Genomic DNA, 16,273 nt, shown 5'->3' on the forward strand with positions numbered 1-16,273 from the left:
TAAATTATTTACGCCAATTGTTGACAAACATGCACCTGTCAAGTAACTAACTGTGACAACTGTTGGAGCCCCTCGATTGATGATGAATTAAACATTTGGGAAATTATGCAAAAAAGGTGGCAAACAAATCAGGCTGCTCAGATGAACGGTTGACATGTTAATATGAGAAATTCAGTGACATAATAAAAGTGATATTGCTAAACCAAAATGAAGGACATCAGACACAATGGAAAAAGACTCTTAGTAATGTAAAGTATGTTATTGGGATAAATCCCATATAATCTCTTGTGCTCACTGAGGTTATTCATAATTTATAGCTAAACCATTTTATTTTGCCAATGATTTCAATTAATATTTCAAAGACAAAGTGGAAAAAACTCTGAAGGGAAACACAATATTACAGTTTTTCAAAACACACATTTTCTGAATATGTACTACATTATTTAAAAACTATACAAAACACATTTCTCTTGACTCACACCCCAAACACCAAAATAAACAACATTATACTCAAAACTCAAAAATCGGGCATATTATGGAGAAAGAAATTGTGTTGATCAGTGGCTCCTGATTAGATCTATTTGGATTTCATGCGCTAACACAATAACAAGTACATGAAGTCCAAGGGGTGTGAATAGTTTTGAGAGCCGTGTTTTTATTATTTGTCCTGTTTTGGGTTTTCTGTGGACCCCAGAACAAGTAGCTGCTGTTCGGACAGAATCCAACAGGGATACATTCAATAAATAGATGCAGCCTATTTCATTTCTGAGAGCTGCTATTCCCGTCTTTCTCCCTCTCTCTCTTTCTCTCTGTCCATCCATCGTAATCTAATCGTCTTTGAGTGACTAAAAGTCAACTTTGCACTTCCGCCGTGGGAAAAAGGCAACAAAAGCATTTTTTCCGCCCCCGTCATTTCTTTCTCAGCCCTGACTGAGACATGCCCTGTATCATGTGTTTTTTTTTTAAGAGACGAACTGCGTGACACAAACACAGACAAACACCGCAATCCCTCACAACGATTAAGTCTCTCATTTAAGAATACTCAGAGGTGATTAAAGAGCAGAGGTGGTTGAAAAGCATGCGTCCATGCAACGAGCTTGGACTGTGAGAGCGTGTTCCTGAAAAGGATGTTGAGCTATCAGCCAGCACAAGGACGTGTTCTTTCAAAGGGGATGGTTGTGTTGACCCTGGTTTATAAGTGTGTAAACCCACAGATGGTTGTGTTGACCCTGGTTTATAAGTGTGTAAACCCACAGATGGTTGTGTTGACCCTGGTTTATAAGTGTGTAAACACACAGATGGTTGTGTTGACCCTGGTTTATAAGTGTGTAAACCCACAGATGGTTGTGTTGACCCTGGTTTATAAGTGTGTAAACACACAGATGGTTGTGTTGACCCTGGTTTATAAGTGTGTAAACCCACAGATGGTTGTGTTGACCCTGGTTTATAAGTGTGTAAACACACAGATGGTTGTGTTGACCCTGGTTTATAAGTGTGTAAACCCACAGATGGTTGTGTTGACCCTGGTTTATAAGTGTGTAAACACACAGATGGTTGTGTTGACCCTGGTTTATAAGTGTGTAAACACACAGATGGTTGTGTTGACCCTGGTTTATAAGTGTGTAAACACGCTCCACCACTTGAGAACCAACAAAGGCACCTTTTGAATAACACTCATAAAGATCGGTTGGCTGAAGGTTGCATAGCCCTGGCCTAATTCCATCGGAAGATTATCACCTTTTACGAAGGTGCTCATTTGGCTGCCACAAGTTACATTAAGGTTATATCCGCCTCACACATGAGTCACACAGGACGATTCACTAGGATTGTATCAGAAACAAAGGATGAAGAATGGGAAAAATGTGAGGAGCTCTTCATTATCGAGGACATCATTATGAAGTAAAATAATGTGAGCTCCTAAAAGAACCATAATACCCATAACCCCTCTGGTTTTCTGAAGTGTACACTAGTTCCTTACCCCTCGGTTTGAAGGAGGGGCGCTGGAAGAAGGTTCCGAAGACCTCTAATTTCCTGTCAGATCCATCAAGGGGAAGTGAACATATGCAGACTTGGGAAGAAAGATGCATTTATGGACACGCAAACAGAGCATCCCTCCCTCACTAATATGACATAGCAGAGTGTGTACACAAAATGTTTCTATGTGTTTTTACAAAACTGATCATTAAGACAACCTTGTGTTGGGTATTTTGTGTTGGGTATTTACATTAGAGAGTGTTAAGACAACGTTGTGTTGTGTATTTACATTAGAGAGTGTTAAGACAATTGTGTTGTGTATTTACATTAGAGAGTGTTAAGACAATTGTGTTGTGTATTTACATTAGAGAGTGTTAAGACAACCTTGTGTTGTGTATTTACATTAGTGTTAAGACAACCTTGTGTTGTGTATTTACATTAGAGAGATTTAAGACAACGTTGTGTTGTGTATTTACATTAGAGAGTGTTAAGACAACCTTGTGTTGTGTATTTACATTAGAGAGTGTTAAGACAACCTTGTGTTGTGTATTTACATTAGTGTTAAGACAACCTTGTGTTGTGTATTTACATTAGTGTTAAGACAACCTTGTGTTGTGTATTTACATTAGTGTTAAGACAACCTTGTGTTGTGTATTTACATTAGAGAGTGTTAAGACAATTGTGTTGTGTATTTACATTAGAGAGTGTTAAGACAATTGTGTTGTGTATTTACATTAGAGAGTGTTAAGACAACCTTGAGTTGTGTATTTACATTAGAGAGTGTTAAGACAACCTTCAGTTGTGTATTTACATTAGAGTGTTAAGACAACCTTCAGTTGTGTATTTACATTAGGGAGTGTTAAGACAACCTTCAGTTGTGTATTCACATTAGCGTTAAGACAAACTTGTGTTGTGTATTTACATTAGAGAGCATTAAGACAATGAGCAGTCTATCTAGGAAATGTAAGAACTGGTCAGCTTTAAAACCTGTGACTCACATAAAATGTACATGGTAAAGTATGTACCGCAGTCAAAGAATTGACACATGTTTTGTTTTCACTGCAATAGAAAATAGAATAAAACGCTAGATAGACTAATCTTAGTTGGCATAATCATTTCCAGAGCTTCTGTTCAGGACACTGGTGTGTTCGAGACATACTACAAGGGATTGTGGGTGTCAGTTGAGGGACAAATTGGGCTTGATTCAATCGAGGCCTTGAATTATGCATTTATTAATACACTGCTGTTAACTATTAACTATTTTGGTAGGAATGGTCCACAATGAGCGCAACGTGCATTATCTCCATAGAAATAAGCAACTAGCTCACCCGAGTGTCGCAGGTCAGGACCTTAAAGTCACAGGGCTGAGAAGCAAAAGTACAGCCTCAGCATTACAGCAATGATCGTGGCAGGGAGGCAAAACTGTACCTTGGTCACTTCTAGGCTGAAAACAAATGTATCGGCTTTGTTGCCGTCATGCCTTTAAGATTCCTTTGGGAAAAAACTGTCGCAAAAATAATGGGAATGTGAATGTGGAAGTTTTCAAGCCTGGTATGAAATAGGTAAGATAGAAAGCCTCCGAGAGAGGGAGAGGAGAGAGAGAAAGGGAGAGGAGAGAGAGAGAGGGAGAGGAGAGAGAGAGAGAGAGGGGGTGGGGGGTACCCTTGCATTTGAAAAAGGGAGATGTAAAAAATTCCTGGTTCCCAATAGAATCCAGAGTGTGTGGTCTCTGTAGGACAGGTGAGGTAGAGACAGAGATGCACTGTCTGCTGAAATGTGATAAATAAACCTCCATGAGAGAAATATTTTGAATTCCAGAAAAAATCTTTAATTTAATGTCCAATTTTAAAGAGTTGAATGACAAAACTAATAAAAGAAAATTGAGAGGGACCTACAGCAAATATTTCAGCCAGATTTGTGCTCATTTGTTACACCCTGAGGAACAGTGAGTAATCCCAAACACACAAAACACACACATACAAATATTCACACTCATACAACATTGACTTAGATACACAACCACACACATACAAAGAATGTGTACATACTTAATTTCTTTGATTTTAATAATAATTGTTTGAATCTTTTTCTTAATACATTGTAAAATGCTTTGGCAACATTGTTCAAAATTGTAACTTTCATGCAAATAAAGCCAATTGAATTGACAATGTAACTGAAAGGGATAGAAAGAGAGAGAAAGAGAGGAGAGAGAGAGAGGGAGAGTGAGGGGGGAGGGAGACAGAGAAAAAAAGGTGACAGAGAGAGATGGAGAGAAGGAGACAGGGAGAAAGAGAGGGAGAGAGAGAGAGAGAGGGAGAGAGAGAGAGAGAGAGAGGGAGACAAAGACATACTGTGTGTTGTGATGTGATATGAACCAAAATTATCCTTTTTACCCCCTCAGTTTTCTGACAAATCTGTCTCTTTCTCTCTTCAACACATACAAACACATACACACACAAACAAACAATCACACACACAAACATACACACAGTCTCTCCCTGAACAGACTGCAGGCCAGAAAAGGACTTAGCACAGTTAATGGGATTTCACATACACACAGAGACATTTTCACTCTCTCTCTCTCTCTCTCTCTCTCTCACACACACACACACACACACACACACACACACACAGAGAGAGAGAGAAAGAAAGAGACCAATTTGTACATAAATGTCCACAATAACAGAGTTTTCTGCCTGTCAGTCACACATATTTGCACACACACAGACAGTATAAACTAACAATCATTTATTAATAGATCTTGGAGATTTTTAAACATCACCAGATTTTCTCCACATACATACACTCATAGAAACTACATAGTACTACAGCACTGTATTATAAACTACACAGTACTACAGCACTGTATTATAAACTACACAGTACTACAACACTGTATTGTAAACTGCACAAAACTACAACACTGTATTATTAACTACACAGTAATACAACACTGTATTGTATACTACACAGTACTACAACACTGTATTGTAAACTGCACAAAACTACAACACTGTATTATATACTACACAGTACTACAGCACTGTATTATATACTACACAGTACTACAACACTGTATTATATACTACACAGTACTACAACACTGTATTGTAAAATGCACAAAACTACAACACTGTATTATAAACTACACAGTACTACAGCACTGTATTATAAACTACACAGTACTACAGCACTGTATTATATACTACACAGTACTTCAACACTGTATTGTAAACTGCACACAACTACAACACTGTATTATAAACTACACAGTACTACAGCACTGTATTATATACTACACAGTAATACAACAGTGTATTGTATATTACACAGTTCTACAACACTGTATTATTAACTACACAGAACTACAACACTATATTATTAACTACACAGAACTACAACACTGTATTATTAACTAAGTGCTTCAATGCAGTTTTCTCCCCCTCTCTGTTCAATTATCCTAAATTCAAAGGGGCTTTATTGGCATGGGAAACATTTGTTTACATTGCCAAAGCAAGCAGAAAATTAGAAATTTTTAATTAAAATAATAAAGAATTCTCTCTCTGCCTCTCACTCTGTTCCTGTGGTTGAATCCAAAGGTTTGTGAAGAAGATACAAAGGTCTTTAAAGTTGCTCTTCTTTCCCCTCAACCCCTCAACCCTCTCCCCTGTCTCTCCCTCTTTTCTCTCTCTCTGTCCTCTCTCCCTTTGGTCTCTCCTCTCTCTCTCCACTCTCCCTTTGGTCTCTCCTCCTTCTGTCCTCTTTCCTGTCTTCATCTCTCTAACTGTCCGCAAGGACGGAATGTTTCAATTACGCCACAGAACAATGTCTTGTAGGTCAGCACACACACACCCGAACCCAAACACACACCCGAACGCACACCCACACACACACCCGAACGCACACCCACACACACACACCCACCCACACACACACACACACACACACACACACACACATACAAACCCACACCCACACACACCCATCCACATACACACCCAAACCCACTTGCACACACACACACCCACACACACACACTCACCCACACGCACACACACAAACACACACACACACACACTGGTTGGTCGGGGGTTCTGTAGAGGATAGAAAGCATTAGTATGCCTTTGTGGTTCTTCATGTGTCAGTGCTACTTTGTGTCTAACACACGCACACTCACACAAACACACCCATACATACACACACACACACACACACACACACATACACATTCACACAAACACACATACACATGCAAAAACACACACACACACACACACCTCTTAGTGATTCCCAGTGGACCAGTGAGTCAGGCAGTAGCTCAGTACAGTATCATTTTATCTGAATCCACTTAATCCAGACAGGTAGTGTGTGTGTGTTTAATGAAGACAAGGTTTTGATTGATGTGAAGGTTAATCGTACCAGCCCATGTCTGTTACATTGTGAGCAACATATGAGGCGTGTGTGTGTGTCTGTCTGTGCCCGCTTCTCTGCATACATGACTACATACAAAAACTTAGTGAGGGTCATAACCTCATGACACCCTGTAGGACATAGGTGGCCAGTTCGCTGCCTGACTAGAAACTGAGTGAGGGTCATAACCTCATAACACCCTGTAGGAGATAGGTGGCCAGTTCGCTGCCTGACTAGAAACTGAGTGAGGTTCATAACCTCATAACACCCTGTAGGACAGAGGTGGCCAGTTCGCTGCCTGACTAGAACCTGAGTGAGGGTCATAACCTCATAACACCCAGTAGAACAGAGGTGGCTAGTTCGCTGCCTGACAAGAACCTAAGTGAGGGTCATAACCTCATAACACCCTGCAGGACAGAGGTGGCCAGTTCGCTGGGGAGACAGAGGGAGAAAAAAAGAGTGAAAGAGGAAAAGAGAGAGAGGTGGAGAGGGGGAGAGGCTCTGGTGACATTCCATAAGTACATAAGACCTTCATGACCTTTAAATGCACCGGTGTCCCCCTCTGGGGACCATCACAACAATGATCTTTGGGCCAGCAGAAACATTTCTCTGCATCAACCAACAACGGTTTGACATTCACAACCCATGCTGCATTTATACCCACAAACACACACACACAATAACACACCTGAGTCACACAGATGTAGTATGGGAAAGTTCCCTTTATGAGATTTCTGTGACCAAGTGTTACTAATCATTGTCCCCCTCTTTCTATCCCCCCTGCCCTTCTTCCTATCTCTCTACCTGTGTCTTCCTCTCCCCATCCCTCTCTCTCCTGCCAGGATGTCCGGAGGAAGTACAGACTTTTAACACATTGAGCCAGGGGGAGTTTGTGGAGGTGGGTGGTAAATCATTGAACAATCTGCCAGCATGCCAAGTGCAGAAACATCATTGGAAGTTACTGGTCTCCAACGTCAGGGGTTTAATATATGTTAAGGGTCTCTAGCAGCAGGGGGTTAGTGGATGTTTAGGGTCTCCAGCATCAGGGGGTTAGTGGATGTTAAGGGTCTCCATCAGCAGGGGGTTAATGGATGTTATTGGTCTCCAACGTCAGGGGTTTAGTGGATGTTATTGGTCTCCAACGTCAGGGGTTTAGTGGATATTATTGATTTTCAACGTCAGGAGGTTAATGGATGTTTAGGGACTCCAGTATCAGGGGGTTAGAGGATGCTAAGGGTCTCAAGCAGCGGGGGGTTAGTGGATGTTATTAGTCTCCAACTTCAGGGGGTTAATGGATGTTGAGGGTTTCCAGTGTCAAAGGGTTAGTGGATGTTAAGGGTTTCCAGCATCAGAGGGTTAGTTAATGTTATTGGTCTCTAATGTCAGGGGTTAAGTGGATGTTAAGGTTCTCCAATAGCAGGGGGTTAGTGGATGTTATTGGTCTCCCACGGCAGGGGGTTAATGGATGTTGAGGATCTCCATTGTCAGGGGGTTAGTGGATGTTATGGGTCTGTCAGGGTAATTACTGTGTGTGCATCAGGGTAATAATTGTATGTGTCAGGATAATGACTGTTTGTATTAGGGTACTGATACTTTGTCAGGGTAATGACAGTATGTGCCGGGGTAATGACTGTGGGTGTCAGGGTAATGACTGTGTGTCACAGTAATAACTGTATGCGTCAGGGTAATAATTGTATGCGTCATGGTAATGACTGTTTGTATCAGGGTACTGACTCTATGTCAGGGAAATGACTGCAGGTGTCAGGGTAATGACAGTATGTGCCAGGGTAATGACTATGGGTGTCAGGGTAATGACTGCAGGTATCAGGGTAATAACTGTGGGTGTCAATGTAATGACAGTATGTGCCAGGGTAATGACTGTTTGTGTTATGGTAATGACTGTTTGTGTCAGGGTAATAACTGTGTGTCAGGGTAATGACTGTGTGTCACTGTAATAATTGTATGCTTCAGGGTAATGACTGTTTGTGTCAGGGTAATTACTGTGTGTGTCACGGTAATGACAGTTCAACTCATTTTGGAGTTCACTGTCTGTTTGAACCATCTGAACAACTTATATTTCTATGTAAAATATTTACCTATATGGGCTGAGATCAGACAGAACTGAATAGTGTTGTATAGTGAAAAGTTGTTGTTTTAAAACATTCCTAAACCGAACCCCATGAACCATAACTTTAACCAGTTGGAGGTAATGCCTCAGTTGTAATCAGTCAATGTGTTTGTGATATAAACCATACTGTAAAACCTGTAAAAAAATAAATACAAATAAAATACTGTAAAACCTGTAACCACATCAAAGAACGTTAACTGTCAATGCATTCATTTTTTAATCCCTATGGATCTTGAGGCCAGTTCCACTCCATTTCATGCATTACAATCCTCTACTAAAGGGCTAATTTACAAGGTGGGTGCAACAAATTATGAGGTAGAAAAGAAAATCAGCAGGTTCTGACTTGAAAACCCCCATAGACCCATGGCAAAACATGTAACCACGCTAAAGAATGAAGAAGGCCATCCAAAATAGGTTTCATGAATTTTAAAAACAGCGACTTGGCCAGAGTACATGGAATATCCATGTGAAACTCTGCAATCACAATGGTATGAGATAGAGGAGGCAAGAGAGAAAGAGAGAGGGGGCGGGGTGGGGTGGGGGAGGGGTGTTATGTACGGACCAAAAGGTCCGGAAACAATTTAGCTGAAAGAAAACAGATTCTCATGGGACCATAAGGACTATTGAACTTCTAAGAGTGGGGAGAGAGTGGAGGCAGATAGACAAAGAGTGGGGTTGGTACTGAAATAAAGAGAGAGAGGGCATGGGAAGGGAACATTAAAGAGGAATGGAGAGAGTGGAAGATGGAGAAGAAGGGGTAAGGTGGAGATAGAAGTGATGGAGAAAGATACATGAGAGAAGAGAACAGAGAGATGGAGAGATGGAATGGAGAAAGAGAGGATGGGCAGAGGAAAGAAGGAAGGGCACAGGGAGTGGGAGAGACAGGAAGATCTTGCTAGTGCATTGTGGGTAGAGCTTAATTATCCTGCATGAGGAATGTTGACAAGCTCACTTGTCTGAGACTGAAATTGTTTTTTTTCATTCTTAAAAGAACATAAATATACTGTCAGGTTTTTGTTCCCCCCCAATAATCACTATAAAATACATTTAATTAGACACCAGTGACCCATTAAACCCTACCTAGACCTTCAGTGGAGAACTATTGGCTTAAAAGCATAGATTGGGATTTGGTGAAACCCTTTATCAGGTATTGTACAGGTGGATACCAGGTCTATTTTTCCAGGATAACACAGGATAACACAATTCTGCAGACCCTCTGCTAACCGGTGTTAGGAACGGCTTGCATATATAATTTACCCATAGTCTTCCAGTCATTGAACAATGCTTGCTAACAACTGCTTGAGCGCAGAGTTGTGCAAATGTAATCCATGACTTATTGGGACTGTTTCAGCTTTTTTTCTGTCATTCCATCACCATCATTCAGAGACACCGCTCAGACCTTACTGTTTCAGGTTTTATTGCCTCTAACTTAACGGTGGTGTCTGTTTGAATCCTACCTACCTTCAAATGACAAACGCTGAAGTGTGACGTGAGATCTAGTAAGGAAGAGAGAGAGAGGGAGGGAGGGAAGAAGAGAGAGATAATTACATCAGTACAGTGTATTGATTTGACTGAAATACCATTTTAATGGTATTCTGTGGTAGCAATTTATTTTATCATAGAAATAGTTTAAATGAATCACATTCACACACCTCCAAACACACACAAAAACACACACACACACACACACACACACAAAGCTAAGCCAGGAGAGTTGAGTCAGTCTTTAAAATGGGCCCAAATCTAATTATCAGAGTTGAAAGACATTGTGACTTTATGACTTTGTGACATGGTGACATGATGACATGGTGACTTAGTGACTTGGTGACATGGTGACATTGCAACATGGTGACATGGTGACTTGGTGACTTGGTGACATTGCAACATGGTGACATGGTGACTTGGTGACATGGTGACATTGCAACATGGTGACATGGTGACTTGGTGACATGGTGACATTGCAACATGGTGACATGGTGACTTGGTGACTTGGTGACTTGGTGACATGGTAAAATTGTGACATTGTCAGTTTGTCACTTTGTGACATTGTGACTTTGTGAAATTGTGACCGTGAGACCACACGCCACACAAGAAAAAGTCACAGTCAAAGGGAGGCAGAGCAGGGAAGCAGTTTTTAAAGTGTTGGGGCGGAAACCGAAAAGTCACCGGATCAAATCCCCAAGTGGACAAGTTGAGAAATCGGTTTGTATGCTCTTAAGCAAGGCACTTAAGCCTAATTGGTCATTTCACTTCACTCTGGATAATGAGTGAAGTGAGATAATGAGATGAGATAATGAGTCATTTCACTTCACTCTGGATAATGAGTGAAGTGAGATAATGAGATGAGATAATGAGTCATTTCACTTCACTCTGGATAATGAGTGAAGTGAGATAATGAGATGAGATAATGAGTCATTTCACTTCACTCTGGATAATGAGTGAAGTGAGATAATGAGATGAGATAATGAGTCATTTCACTACACTCTGGATAATGAGTGAAGTGAGATAATGAGATGAGATAATGAGTCATTTCACTTCACTCTGGATAATGAGTGAAGTGAGATAATGAGATGAGATAATGAGTCATTTCACTTCACTCTGGATAATAGCATCTGCTAAATTGCTAAATAGAAACGAGCGGTTTTCCACATAGTACAGGCAAAAGCCAAACTTTCTGTGGCAGAGGTTGAGGTATAGCGAAGGGTTGTCAGATGGTGCTTTTCATTCTCACAGGCAAACCAAAAATTATTTGCTGGTGATCCACCTTAAATGATACAGATTTAACAGCAACCTGAGCAGAGGGCAGTGGACTTGAAACAACGATATCAGGCTTCACTAAAATGGGAAAGTATGCTTGACAACAAGGCACTGGAGGAACGGCTGGTGTGGTTTAAATGACATTGATTCAGATAACAACTTGTCATTCAAATCTTACGCTCTGAATTCTAAATTCCATGTGCATTCCACAGCTCCAGTTCAGGAGCTTCCAAGGCACATCTGAGAGATAATACTTAGTGTTCTAGAACAATAGTATCTGTAGTCTGAATAATACTCCGTATTCTAAAACAATAGTCTCTGTATTCTAAATAATACTCATTATTCTAGAACAATAGTATTTGTGGTCTGACTAATGCACAGTATTCTAGAACAATAGTCTCCGTAGTCTGAATAATACTCAGTTTTCTAGAACAATAGTCTCTGTATTCTAAATAATACTAATTATTCTAGAACAATAGTCTTTGTGGTCTGACTAATACACAGTATTCTAGAACAATAGTATCTGTAGTCTGAATAATACTCAGTATTCTAGAACAATAGTCTCTGTAGTCTGGAACAATACTCTCAGTATTCAAAACAATAATGCCAGTGTTTTAAAACAATAATCTATGTATGGTAGAACAGGATTCCCAGTATTTAGAACAATATCTAATGATTTCAGAAAGGTTGCATCCTCATTCTGGCGCTGCATCACAAATACCTTTCAAAATGTGTCTGCCTGCCTGTCTGCTGGCATGTCTGTCACAGTTCACATCCTAAATATAGTTTGATTTGAATTCAAAAGCCTTTTCCTATTCGCTTGTAATATATCCCTTTATGTGTGTGTCCAAGTGTGCATCCCTTTATGTGTGTCGTGTGTGTATGGGCGGTGTATGTGTGTGTGTTGTGTGTGTTGTGTGTGTATGGGGGGTGTATGTGTGTGGTAATAAGGCAGTCTTTATCCGCCCTCTCTGCATCCTCCTGCCCTGTCAAGACAGCAGATTACATTTGTAGGTCTCTGGGGAGAAAAATAAAAACATAGAAAGAAATGTAGAGAGGGGGTGGGTATTGCCAAAGAGGTTTTTCCTATCTGTCCATGCATTAATGTACTTATGTGTGTGTGTGTGTGTATTTATAAATGTGTGTATAACCTATGCTTAACCCTTTAGCCATTTGTGAACTACTACACATTATCTTGTATACATAACTTTGTATACCTTAATTATCATTACCCCAAATGTTATCTACTTTAATTAAAACTACACCAGGTGTTATAAATCTTAATTAAAATTACCCCAAGTCTTATATACCTTCAGCATCATTATCCCCAGTCTTATACCTTCATTATCATTACCCCAAGTCTTATACCTTATGTATCATTATCCCAGTCTTATACCTTCATTATCATTATCCCAAGTCTAATATACCTTCAGTATCATTAACCCAAGCGGTATCCCAACCTAATAAATAAAGAGCCAGGTTCTTTCCTTAGATGCCAAGCAGAGTTTTGGTTCATTTGTCGTCTGCAAACAATTTTACATTGAAGAATCCCTTGCCATGACTAGCCATGAAACATCCATCCAGTGAGAATCCCTAGCCGCTGACTAGCCATGAAACATCCATCCAGTGAGAATCCCTAGCCGCTGACTAGCCATGAAACATCCATCCAGTGAGAATCCCTAGCCGCTGACTAGCCATGAAACATCCATCCAGTGAGAATCCCTTGCCGCTGACTAGCCATGAAACATCCAGTGACAAAATGTTCCTTAATATCTATCTACCTCCTCACTGTATTTCAAAGCTTCTACTATAACCTCGGTAGCCTGGAAATAATGCACAAGACTAAGAAATAAAAGGCATTTATCCTAAATATCCCAAACTCCCAAAGCTCTCTGGCGAATGTACAACATCCCTTGACAAACCCATTTCTTTGACAGAGCCTCAAAATGCACTCATGTAAATTCCTCCTGAACTCTACCAGTACAACTCCAACCTATTATGACCTATTCACAATGATCAGACTGGATTTCTGAAATCTCGCTTGCCTTCTGATAACATTAGTTGTGAAGTGGTTTGGTCTTGGTGCAGTTTTCATGAATACGATTAGCACGTTGCATTTTTCCACTGCAGAAATGGTCTCTTACTTGTATGTGCTACAACCATTTCAGCACTGCAAGAGGATCACATCTCTCACATCTGCTGTTTGCACTTGCTCCGGAAAAACCTGCTGCAGCAATTCCTGAGTCACTGGATTCCAGATCTTGTGCTGTTAACAATTCTGAATGTCACATCTCACTTCATGCTGACCACGTGTTAGTACAAATAGGCGATGTACTCAACTCTTCACTTATTGCTTTAAACATTTCTGAAAAGATCGGCAGAATATCAGGTTATGAACTCAACTGAAGTTGAATCCTCACTCTTACTACTAAACAATAAGTCCCAAAAATGAAATTCATTGGAATGAACTTTGCCCCTCCCTTCAGACAGCTGTAGTACAGAATTATTATAATACTCTTGAGCTGGTACACTGCAAAAAATATCTGTCTTATCAAGTATTTTTTACTTGTTTTCAGGATAAAAAATCAAACCATCCTTAAAGTAAGGTACATTTTTCATAACCAGCTAGAATATACAGCTTGTTTTCAGAAAATGTGCTTTGATTATCGTGTAATTTGTCTTGTTCCAATGGCAGATTATTTTACTTATTTCAAGCAAATATCTCCTAAAAAATAGTGAAATTGTCTTGCTCCATTGGCAAAATGTTGTGCAGTGTAGAAGCTGACCTAAAATGCTGGCTCATTTCGGACAGGCATCACCATTGTAAAGATGAATAATGAGCCTTGTTTCCATTTCTACAATGCTGCTTCTCTTTCCCTGACAAGGGCACGGGGAAAGACAGCAAAATCATGCTTCAACATTCATCTGGAAGGGAAAACTCCACAAATGAAACTCTCTTGCCGAGTTGTGGACTACTTTTATAGAAAATATAAGAAAACTTTATATGACCTTTTTTTTTTTAAATAGGGTCCTTTGTGGGTGGGGTGGAGGGAATGGAATATCCCATGGTGGGAATATACTTTATATCCCACTGATGGTGGCAATATACCTTATATACAACTGATGGTGGCAATATACCTTATATACAACTGATGGTGGCAATATACCTTATATACAACTGATGGTGGCAATATACCTTATATACAACTGATGGTGGCAATATACCTTATATATCCCAGTGATGGTAGGAATATACCTTATATACAACTGATGGTGGCAATATACCTTATATACAACTGATGGTGGCAATATACCTTATATACAACTGATGGTGGCAATATACCTTATATACAACTGATGGTGGCAATGTACCTTATATACAACTGATGGTGGCAATATACCTTATATACAACTGATGGTGGCAATATACCTTATATACAACTGATGGTGGCAATATACCTTATATACAACTGATGGTGGCAATATACCTTATATACAACTGATGGTGGGAATATACCTTATATACAACTGATGGTGGCAATATACCTTATATACAACTGATGGTGGCAATATACCTTATATCCCACTGATGGTGGGAATATACCTTACATCCCAGTGTTATTCAACTCTGGTCCTGGAAGTCCTTCTGATTTTCATTTTTTGTACTAGGTTTCTGATCTGCAGAGTAAAGAACTACTAGGTAAAAGGAAAACACAATGTTTGTATATGAGTTGACCTTACTGTAGCTAATGTCTTTGTATTGTCTTGGTGACGTCCTTGTGTTGTCTTGGTGACGTCCTTGTGTTTTCCTGGTGATGTCCTCTTGTTGTCATGAAGATGTGGAGTCCACCATGGAAACCTGAAACAAAAACAGGGGGAATGTTGAGTGTAGTTCAGAATAGTTCAGTATTGTTCGGTGCTGTTCAGTATTAGTTCAGCATATTTCTGAATAGTTCAGAATAGGGCTGTCAAAATATTTGATTTTCACTACACGATTATCGTGGCCGAATTAATTCATGGTAACGATATTATTGTGGTATCCCTAGAACATTTGAAGAAAATAAAATGATTATCAGTCAAATTCAGGAATTTGTTAAATATGTTTTTTTCTCCTTTTTGGCAAATGAATGACACTCAGAATATGTGTTTATGGAGGTGGAGAGTGTCTGTAACCATAACTGTACAAATAAAACAATTTAAGCGTACAAAAAGAACAATTACAATTAATGAATAGTGAAAAGGCAACGAGATGAACTGATAAACAAAAGATCCACAAGGTCTAACACTGAGAGGGTTTTTTGGAAACATTCAAAAACAAATCCCCTAGCAAATAGGCTACAAAAAGGATTTAATTCCAACGCTAGTGTGTAGGTCCAGACTCTTAGTTTAAGCACATGCATTGTTTGTCCATGAATAAGCTATGGAAAAACCGAGAGGAGTTTTGGGAAAAATACAACTTCAGTTTTGCCAAGTGAATACGATATTATCATATGTGTATTATTAACAACAAAATATCAATATTTCATTTTTTTTTCACGGTTAACGTCAAAACCTATATATCGCAACACCCCTAGTTCAGAATTGTTCAGTATAGTTCAGTATTGTTCTGTATTGTTCTGCATTGTTCAGTATAATTCAGTATTGTTCTGTATTGTTCTGCATTGTTCAGTATTGTTCAGTATTGTTCTGCATTGTTCAGTATTGTTCAGTATTGTTCTGCATTGTTCAGTATTGTTCAGTATTGTTCAGTATTGTTCAGTATAGTTCAGTATTTTGCAGAAGAGTTCAGTATAGTTCAGTATTTTGCTGTATTGTTCAATAGTGTTTAGTATGTTTGCTGTATTTTTCACAGTATTGTTCAGCATAGTTCAGTATTTTTTGCAGTATTGTTCAGTAGTGTTCAGTAGTGTTCAGTATTGTTCAGTATTTTTTGCAGTAGTGACCAGTATAGGTCAGTATTTTTTGCAGTATTGTTCAGTATTGTTTAGTATAGGACAATATTTT

At 39.5% G+C, this 16,273-nt stretch overlaps 1 protein-coding gene across 3 annotated transcripts in view; it reads right to left on the reverse strand.

Annotated features, from left to right (window-relative positions):
• Nucleotides 1–16,273, reverse strand: part of LOC105005642 (protein ELFN1) — a 109,640-nt gene that overhangs the window by 22,192 nt on the left and 71,175 nt on the right. For all 3 annotated transcript variants that reach the window (XM_029122487.2, XM_029122485.2, XM_029122486.2), the window contains exons 2-3: nt 15,011–15,128; nt 9,974–10,008 (exon numbers count right to left, since the gene is read on the reverse strand). The gene's annotated coding sequence lies outside the window, so the exon portion shown is untranslated. The remainder of the gene's footprint in view (nt 1–9,973; nt 10,009–15,010; nt 15,129–16,273) is intronic.

Source organism: Esox lucius, chromosome 9 (genome assembly GCF_011004845.1).
Source record: "Esox lucius isolate fEsoLuc1 chromosome 9, fEsoLuc1.pri, whole genome shotgun sequence".
NCBI classification, from domain to species: domain Eukaryota; kingdom Metazoa; phylum Chordata; class Actinopteri; order Esociformes; family Esocidae; genus Esox; species Esox lucius.